The following is a 10,125-nucleotide window of genomic DNA, read 5'->3' as shown; positions in this document are numbered from 1 at the left end:
AGGCCCTGTGTTCAAGCCCCAAGCCTGTGGGAAAAATAAAAAGATTGAGGCTCTGAGTTCAAGTCCCAGTCCCAGTACCAAAAAAAAAAAAAGTCAGTGAGGTGTGCTGGTGACTAACACCTGTAATCCTAGCTACTCAGGAGGCTGAGATCTGAGGATTATAGTTGGAAACCAGCCAAGGTGAAACTCTTATCTCCAATCAACTACTAAGAAGCTGGAAGTGAAGTGCTGACTCCGGTGGTCAGGAAGAGCACCTAGACCCTGAGTTCAAGCCCCAGGATCAGCACTAGGAAAAAAAAAAAAAAAACAGTCAAAACTTCAATGAATGGCTGAGGTGACCTTTGAAACCCAAACTACCATTTAACAAGTGGGTAACTTTGCCTCCAGTAGGCAGATAGTGAGACCTGTTCCAGATCTTGCTTCTCCCACATATGTGAAGGTTAGGACATTTCTAAATCTCCATTTCTAGACTTTTTGGGGATATTTCTTTTTGATTTTCCTATTGACTTTAACTTCAGTGTGCTTAAAACTAAAGTCAGCATTTTTGTTCCTTCAGCATTTTTAATCTTTCTCTGTTTTATTTTTATCTTCACTTCCCTTTTTCTATTGATCATTCTCCCAAATAGAGGTTAAACCTCAGATTTCTCTTTCTGTAGTGACATCTCCATAGGTACAATGTCATATTTTTGTACATTGGGTCCAATTATCTGCATTTTATTTTTGAAAAAACTGTATTTAGTGATTAGTAATGAAACTCTAAAGTTCCAGCTTGGAGTTTTATGGGTCTTAAGAAGCTTAGTCTATGTCTGGGGCTGGTGGCTCACTCTACAGCTCATTTGAAAGAGAAAGACTATTTTAAAAAATAATCAAAGTTTAAGCTGGGCACTGGTGGCTCATGCCTGTAATATTAGCTACTCAGGAGGTTAAGATCTGAGGATCACAGTTCAAAGCCAGCCTGGGCATGGAAGTCCGTGAAACTATCTCAAATAAACTATTCAGAAAAAAGCCAGAAAGTGGTGCTGTGGCTCAAGTGGTAGAGTGAGCACAAAGAGGCTCAGAGACAGCACCCAGGTCCTGAATTCCAGTCCTGGGACTGAAGGAAAAAAAGAACCACCACTCAGAGCAAAGCTGGTCTAGTACTAGCATGGCCACTACACTTAACCTCTGTGTCTGGAGACAACCCATAGAGGGCATGGCTTCAGTGTGAATCCTAGACAATGAATCATAGCTGGGCTTCTCATATCTGGGTATCTCTGGAAGGGTCATCTGAGCAGTGTGCCTTGAATGCTACCAGAGGAATGGCAGAAAGATTCAAAAGCATACTCAGTTACATGCCTGAATTCACTGATGATAAATTAGATCTTTCCAATCAGTGGGGCCAAAGGGACAATTCAGAAAAATGATGTTGAAATAATTGGCTATCCATTGAGAAAGAATTTCTATTCCAATTTCATACAATGCTGATTATAAGTAAAATCCAGATTGGAAAAAAAGGTTATAAAAAATATTTGTAGAGGGCTGGGAAGGTGGCTCAGTGGTAGAGCGCTTGCCTTGCATGCCTGAGGCCCTGGGTTCGATTCCTCAGCACCACATAAGGAAAAAGCCACAAGTGGCGCTGTGGCTCAAGTAGTAGAGTGCTAGCCTTGAGCTGAAGAGCTGAGGGACAGCGCCCAGGCCCAGAGTTCAGGCCCCATGACTGGACCCAAAAAAAAAAAAATTTGTAGAGGGGCTGGGAATGTGGCTTAGTGGTAGAGTGCTTGTCTACCATGCATGAAGCCCTGGGTTCCATTTCTCAGTATGACATAAGCAGAAAAAGCCAGAAGTGGCACTCTGGCTCAAGTGGTAGAGTGGTAGCCTTGAGGTAAAAGAAGCTCAGGGACAGTGCCCAAGCCCTGAGTTCAAGCCCCAGGACTGACCAAAAATAAATAAATAAGTTGAAGGAAAAAAAAAATCAATAGCCGGGTGCTGGTGGCTCACGCCTGTAATCCTAGCTACTCAGGAGGCTGAGATCTGAGGATCGAGGTTCAAAGCCAGCTCAAGCAGGAAACTCCAGGGGACTCTTATCTCCAATAAGCTACTCAGAAAAGTGGCACTGTAGCTCAAGTGGTAGAATTCTAGCCTTGAGCTGAAGAGCTGAGGGACAGCTCCCAGGCCCAGAGTTCAAGCCCCATGACTGACAAAAAAATAAAATAATAATAATAAATTAACACTTTGAAGTCAACTTGACACAAAGAAGCCTTCTGTCAAATACAACATCCAAGAATTGTCAAAGATATGACTAAGGAAGAGTTGATGAAATAAAAAGGTAAAACGCAAAAACATAATCTTAGGCAGCTGAGATCTGAGGATCAGTTTGAAACTATCTATGCAGGAAAGTCTGAGCGATTCTTATCTTCAACTAACTAGAAAAAAAAAAAAAGCTGAGCAAGGTGTAGGTGTCTCACGCCTGTAACCCTAACTACTCAGGAGGCTGAGATCTGAGGATGGGGGTTCAAAGCCAGCCCAGGCAAGGAAAGTTTATGAGACTCCTTTTTTTTTTTTTTGTCGGTCATGGGGTTTGAACTCTGGGCTTGGGCGCTGTCCCTCAGCTCTTCAGCTCAAGGCGAGCACTCTACCACTTGAGCTACAGCGCCACTTCCGGTTTTCTAGTGGTTTATTGGAGATAGGAGTCTCACGGTCTTTCCTGCCCGGGCTGGCTTTGAACCGCGATTCTCATATCTCAGCCTCCTGAGTAGCTAGGATTCACAGGCGTGAGCCACCGGCGCCCGGCAGTTTATGAGACTCTTATCTCAAATTAACCACCAGAAAACCAGAAGTGGAGCTGTGGATCAACTGGTAAAGCGCTAGCCTTGAGATGAAGAGCTGAGGGACAGGGCCAGGCCCAGAGTTCAAGCCACACTACCGACCAAAAAACAAACAAACAAACAAAAGCCCTGGAGGGGGGGGAAGGGGGTGGAGGATGGGAAGGGATGGGAAGGGAAAACAAAGGAGGAGGCTACAATGCTTGATAAGAAGTGTATTCATTATCTTGTCCATGTAAACGTAACCCCTCTATACAGTATTTTCACAATTAAAAAAAAAAAAAAAAAAGCCTGGAAGTGAGACTGTGGCTGAATTTGTAAAACCCTAACCTTGGGCAAAAATATGCAGGGACAGGGCTGGGAAGATAGCTCAGTTGTAGAGGGCTTGCCTTGCATGCCTGAGGCCCTGGGTTCCATTTCTCAGCACCACATAAGCAAAAAGAAAAAAGCCGGAAGTGGCGCTGTGGTTCAAGTGGTAGAGCGCTAGCCTTGAGCTGAAGAGCTGAGGGACAGTGCCCAGGCCCAGAGTTCAGGCCCCACGACTGGACCCCCCCCCAAAAAAATGCAGGGACAGTGTCCAAGCTCTGAGTTCAAGCCCCAAGACTGGGACACACACACAAACACACAAATTAATAATCAAAGAAATATATATATATATATATATATATATATATATATATATATATATATATATATATATATATATATATATGAAAATGTTCGCATTCAGTAGTTTAATAGTTATCCCAGAAGTGACAAATCATTAGATGGGCACAAAATACAAATGCTGCTAGAATTCACCATGAGTCACTGGTAAGTGGTTATTGGCGTTGGTTTATAGCTCAACCATGGCAATTATTTTAGACTGTTCCTCTTGGGGGAAGGGCACTGTCACAGCTGTAGAGACCACATCCTGTTTACAGCTGGAAAAAAAGAGAAACTAAGGGGAAGCCCCTCTCATCTCTCTGGCTAAATCAATGCTATTCTAGATTCTTAGACTCAGGCTAGTCTGTTATTGGCAGGACTGTCCCACATGGCAGCGTCTAGCAGGATTTCTCTGGGAAAATGAAGAGTTGTAGCTTTTCTAGTCTCTGCAGAGACTAGGCAAAGAACAAATGGGTTGGGTGGGCACCAGGGGCTCATGCCCTACTTCCAGTGGGAGGGCGGGGGGTTGTTTTGATACACTCTTGTTAAGCAACACTGTGCAGCAAATTAGCTAAATCTATAGGGATCAATATAAAAAGATTTCCAAGATGAGGAACACATCAAATGAACTGATTATATATATATATATATATATATATATATGTATATATATATATGTATGTATCTATATGATATATACCATTTATACAATGATTATATATTTACGTAATTTATATATTATATATTATTTTATATCACTTATATATTTTAGATATTGTGTATATATGTATATATAAACATATATGTATATGTATCTAGCATCTATCTCTGGGACTGAGAGAGGAATTTAAGTATAAGAAGACGTCAAGGGGCTGGGAAAGTGGCTCAGTGGTAGAGCGCTTGCCTTGCATGCTTGAGGCCCTGGGTTCCATTCCTCAGCACCACATAAGCAAAAAGAAAAAAGCCAGAAGTGGTGCTGTGGCTCAAGTGGTAGAGCACTAGCCTTGAGCTGAAGAGCTGAGGGACAGTGCTCAGGCCCAGAGTTCAGGCCCCACGACCGGACCTCCCCCCCCCCCAAAAAAAGAAGACGTCAAAGCTTTTCTTTATATTTCTGTATATTTATAACATTAAAAATGGGTTTCAAGCTAGGCACTAGGGGCTCCTGCCTATAATCCTAGCAACTGAGGAGGCTGAGATTTGAGGATTGTTGTCTGAAGCCAGCTTGGGCAGGTAAGTTTGTGAGATTCTTATCTCAAATTATCCATCAAAAAGCCAGAAATGGAGCTGTTGCTTAAATGGTAGAGCTCTAGCCTTGAGCACAAAAGCTCAGGCTCAGTAGCGCACCGGTGGCTTATGCCTGTAATCCTAGCTACTTAGGAGGCTGAGATCTGAGGATCATGGTTCAAAGCCAGCCCAGGTAGGAAAGTCCGTGAGACTCCTATCTCCAATAAACCACTAGTAAACCAGAACTGGTGCTGTGGCTCAAGTGCTAGAGCACTGGCCTTGAGCTGAAAAATGCAGGGACAGCACCCAAGCCCAGAGTTCAAGCCTCACCACCGACAAAACAAAAACAAAAAAACAAAACAAAAAAAAAGCTCAGGCACAGTACCCAGGCCCTGAGTTCAAGCCCCAGGACTGGCATACACGCCCCCCCGAAAAAAAAATTACTGAAATTCCGGGAAGGTAGGACTCTTGAACAAAATGAACTGAGAGCTTGAGACTCTTAAGTTAAAAAGACCCATTCCTACCACACAAAAAAACAAAAACAGGGCTGGGAAGGTGGCTCAGTGGTAGCGTGCTTGCCCTGCATGTCAGAGGCCCTGGGTTCGATTCCTCAGCACCACATAAGCAAAAAGGAAAAAGCTGGAAGTGGAGCTGTGGCTCAAGTGGTAGAGTGCTAGCCTTGAGCTGAAGAGCTGAGGGACAGCGCCCAGACCCAGAGTTCAGGTCCCACGACCGGACCAAAAAAACAAAAACAAAAACAAAAACAAACCTATCTTAACCAACTAACCAAACAGAAGACCCTCCAATATGATTCACTTCTGCTTAGATATCCAGAAAAAATCAAGTTCAACATATACCTAGAGGTAACTTTACACACTATTCAAAATAATCAAGTGATGGAATCAATCTATATGTCTATCACCAGATGACTGAATAAGGAAAATGGTATATATGCAGATATATATGCACATGAAGGTGTGTGTGTGTGTGTGTGTGTGTGTGTGTGTGTGTGTGTGTGTGTGTGTGTGTGTGTGTGTGTGTGTGTGCCTGCACGTGCGCAGGACTTGGACTTGGAACCTCATGCATTCGCTTAGGTTTTCCACTCTGTCATGCCTCCACTTCTGGCATTATGCTGGCTAGCTAGAGAAGAATCTCTTGGATTTGTGTGATGGTGTTGGCTTTGAATTTCAATCCTCAAATCTCAACCTCCTAGGTAGCTAAGATTACAGGTCTGAGCCACCCATATCTGGCTCCATAAGGAATTCATTCAGTTATAAAGAAGAAAAATAAGTTGTTTTTTTTTTTTTGAAAAAAAAAAAGTAAACTGGAACTGGAGATCAATCTTTAATTGAAACAAGCTGGACTCAGACCAGTATAACATGTTTTCTCTTATATGTGGAATTTAGAGGCAAAGACATGGGATTAGAAGGGGGAACTGTTAGAGATATAGAAGAGAAAAAGAGGGAGTGGGGAATGGGAATGAGAAAGAGGGAAAGAAGGAATGAAGCCAGGTACTGGACGGCTCATGCCTATAATCCTAGCTAATCAGGAGGCTGAGAGCTGCGGATCAGGGTTCAAAGCCAGCTTGGGCAGGAAAGTTTGTAAGACTCTTATCTCCCGTGAACTTCCAAAAAGCTAGAAGTAGAGCTCTTGCTCAAGTGCTAGAGCGCTAGCCTTGAGTGAAGAAGCTCAGGGACAGTACACAGACTCTGAGTTCAAGCCCCAATACCAACCAAACAACAACAAAAAGGATCACTATGGGCTAGGAATGTGGCTTAGTGGTAGAGTGCTTGCTTAGCATGCATGAAGCCCTGGGTTTGATTCCTAATGAGGAATCAACAGAAAAAGTGGGAAGTGGTACTGTGTTTCAAGTGGTAGACAAAAGAAGCTCAGGGACAGTGTCCAGGCCCTGAGTTCAACCACAGGACTATAGAAACTGGAGTTTCTATAGACTTTAAAATGCCAATGTTGGGCTGGGAAGGTGGCTCAGTGGTTGAGCGCTTGCCTTGCATGCATGAGGCCCTGGGTTCGATTCCTCAGCACCACATAAGCAAAAAGAAAAAAGCGGGAAGTGGTGCTGTGACTCAAGTGGTAGAGTGCTAGCCTTGAGCTGAAGAGCTGAGGGACAGACAGCGCCCAGGCCCAGAATTCAGGCCCCACGACCGGACCCAAAAAATAAAAAATAAAATAAAATAAAATGCCAATGTTCTAAAGTGGGAACCTCTTAGAGAGGAGACAGTGTACAGGCCTGCCCTCTCAACTGATTTTCCATTCAGCCCTTCTTTTGAGGAACCCCATTGTCCTTCTGAGAACACACATTGAGAAATCATAAGCTAAGGGGAAGACTAATTCTTCAGCCATCAATGGCCTTGCTCAACATGCTCTTACACTCTAATTTCTCCTACTTCCTAAAATGAGTTTCCTTCCTTGCTTCTTCCATCAGGAGTCAGCATTAATTCCTCTTCCTAATTATTGCAGGCTCCCTGAGCATGGCACATAAACCCGAACTCTACTGAGTGACTCCTGAACTATCTAGTTATTGAATCTCTGTTTTGTAGGCCCATTTAAGTCTCCATAGTCTGAGGAGAACTGGGATTGTCTGATTAGTTGTAGACACCCATAGGCATTCCAAAAACACCTGGCTGCTTTAGCAACATTGCATTTCTGCCCCAGTTTGAATGTTTATACCAGCACAGAGGATCTTAGATCTTCCATCACTTCATGTAGGCAGACAAAGCACACTATATTAATTTCCTATGGGTGCCAAAACAAAGGGTTGCAAACTTGGTAATAAAAATGAACACAAGCCGGCTGCAGGTGGCTCATGCCTGTGAGCCTACTATTCAGAAGGCTGAGCTCTGAAGCACACAGTTCAAAGCCAACCAAAGCAGAAAGGACGATGACTCTTATCTCCAATTAACCACTGGAAAACTGGAAGTGGCACTGTTTATTTATTGTCTTATTTTTTATTTTTGCTTTGAGCAAAAAAGCTCAGGGGCAGCACCTAGACTCTGAGTTCAAGCCACAAGACTAATAAAAATAAGAAAATAGGGTTGGGAAGGTGGCTCAGTGGTAGAGCGCTTGCCTTGCATGCTTGAGGCCCTGGGTTTGATTCCTCAGCACCACATAAGCAAAAAGAAAAAAGCTGGAAGTGGCACTGTGGCTCAAGTGGTAGAGCGCTAGCCTTGAGCTGAAGAGCTGAGGGACAGTGCCCAGGCCCAGAGTTCAGGCCCCACGACCAGACCAAAAATAAAAAATAATAAGAAAATAAACCAACAGAATAATTTAATTTTTATTTTTTGCTGGTCCTGGGGCTTGAACTCTGGGGTCTGGGTATTGTCCCTGAGCGTTTATGCTCAAGCCTAGTGCTCTACCATTTGAGCCACATGCATGAGCTTTTTGTTACTAATGGAATTAAGTTTCTTAATTTGTGAGAGTCTTAATAAAATTAAGACTCTCACAAATTTTCCTTCTCAGTCTGGCTTTGAACTGTGATCCTCAGATCTCAGCCTCCTGAGTAGCTAGGATTACATGTGTGACAAATGTATTATTTATACGTCTATAAAAACCTGATATAGTTTCACTGTGCTAAAATCAGGGCAATGTCTTGGGATATTGGGGTGTAAGGAAAACAACTTGAAAGGAACTCAGCAAAGCTGGATTTTATTTCCGCAGAAGGTTATTCTATTGACTGGGAGCCAACTAAGCAAATGCCCTTGGAGGAGTAGCTCGCCTAGGTTTTATCTCTAACTCGTGATTGCCCCTTGTTGGAATACGTTCACAATCTTGTGAAACTGGCTAGTCTGAAAGGGTTTTAAACTTTTTTTCTGATCAAACAACCGAAACCAAGATTCCTAACCAATGCAGGAACTTGTTTGGGATAAAGAGATAGGGTTTAAGAAAAACAACTTCTGATAAGATGGCAGCTGTCCTTAAAATGGCAATCAACCCCTTTGACAAAGATTCTCACTCCTACAGCTCCTTCAAAAGGTCTGATGGAACACTCCATTGGGTGCCTGCCCCAGCTTCCAGAAGCCTCTGCTCCTGCCCCTCCCTGTCTATCTGTAAGGAGGCTTGAATGGCTGGTTGAGATTTTCTCCCATCTCATCCCACTAACCCTTTCTGTCCCAAATTTACAGGTGGGTTCCTCTGCCCCCCCATAGAGGGGTTTGAACTCAGGGGTTCACTTCTTGAACTATATCTTCAGCACCCCTTCTCTTGTTTTAAAGGACCCTTACAAAAATACTGGGCTCACACTAATAACATAATCAAGGATAATGTCTTCATTTAAGGTCAGCTGATTAGCAACCTTAATTTCATGTGGAAGCTTCATTTCCCCTTGCCATGGAATCTAATATTTGTTTTCCAGGAAGTGGAAAGGGGACAAAATTGTGGTGCTGGTGGTGGCGGTGGCATGGTGGGGCCATAATTCTGCCTGCTAGACAGTCTTGTCCAAAAGTCTAAATTGAGGGTTAGCACATAGTTAGCATATGACATTAAGTGGAGAAAAACTTTTGGGGATCAGAGATTCCCTTCAAGTACAAGGAGGCCCCAGGAGCAGAATGATCTTTAGCAAATCATTTGAATGATTAGCTCAAATCAGTCAAAAATCAAGTCTTATCAGTGTAAATTCTGAAAATTGTCAGCATCTGTATGTTAAATAATTATGTAAATAGCCTGGTTTAGAGGCTAACAAACAGAACTCAAGAAGTTCTTGAATCTTGATGAGAAGGGTGGGCGAAGTTCTGTGCTGACATCTGGAAATAGTAGGGGAGATTTCCCAGGAAGAGTCTGTGACTGAAGCAAAAAAAGCAAGAAATGCGTTGAAACTTCTGCTTAAACTTTAAAGAAAAAGCACGTGTGGAGTATAACGACTAGATCCCCCAGGTGGAAGACGGTTCTGGAATTGAAGAGTGTACTCACGGGGGGAAATTTGGGAAGTCTTCAACGGTTGTATTTACTCAAAGCCAGAAATGGCACCGTTTTTTTTTTTTAAGTAAATATTATATCTGAATTAAGGTGAGGCAGAGAGAGAGAAAAGGAGTAGGTTCCACCGAGATTTGAACTCGGATCGCTGGATTCAGAGTCCAGAGTGCTAACCATTACACCATGGAACCACCACGCGTGATGAGGCCGCCTTCCACTCTCTAATCCTTAAAGAACCCGTCCCCACCCCATTCCCTAAGCCCGATCCGCAAACCCCACTACTAAGAAGCGAGGGGAATCTTCCGGCGCTCTGTTTCTGGGCATGGTCGTGTGCAAGGAAGAGTCAGGGTCCGCTACCACGGAGATGAACTGAGAATCCAAACCACAAGCTCACCCACCGAGTTTCCCTTCTGGTGGAGGGAGTGACACCCGGCGCCGGCGCAAGCAGCCTTTTCTTACGCTCCGGCGGGGGGGGGGGGGGGGGGGGGGGGCGGGGGGGGGGCGGGACATCGCGTCTCCGGAAGTACCT

At 43.8% G+C, this 10,125-nt stretch overlaps 1 non-coding gene across 1 annotated transcript; it reads right to left on the bottom strand.

Annotated features, from left to right (window-relative positions):
* Positions 1–9,715: 9,715 nt before the first annotated feature.
* Positions 9,716–9,787, bottom strand: Trnaq-cug (transfer RNA glutamine (anticodon CUG)). The gene has a single exon. It is a non-coding gene; the product is annotated as a tRNA-Gln (tRNA).
* Between the last annotated feature and the right edge of the window lie 338 nt (positions 9,788–10,125).

The sequence above is a fragment of the Dipodomys merriami genome, unplaced genomic scaffold (assembly GCF_024711535.1).
Source record: "Dipodomys merriami isolate MVZ:Mamm:240054 unplaced genomic scaffold, mDipMer1.0.p SCAF_48, whole genome shotgun sequence".
NCBI lineage: Eukaryota > Metazoa > Chordata > Mammalia > Rodentia > Heteromyidae > Dipodomys > Dipodomys merriami.
This window is presented reverse-complemented; position numbering and strand designations above follow the sequence as displayed.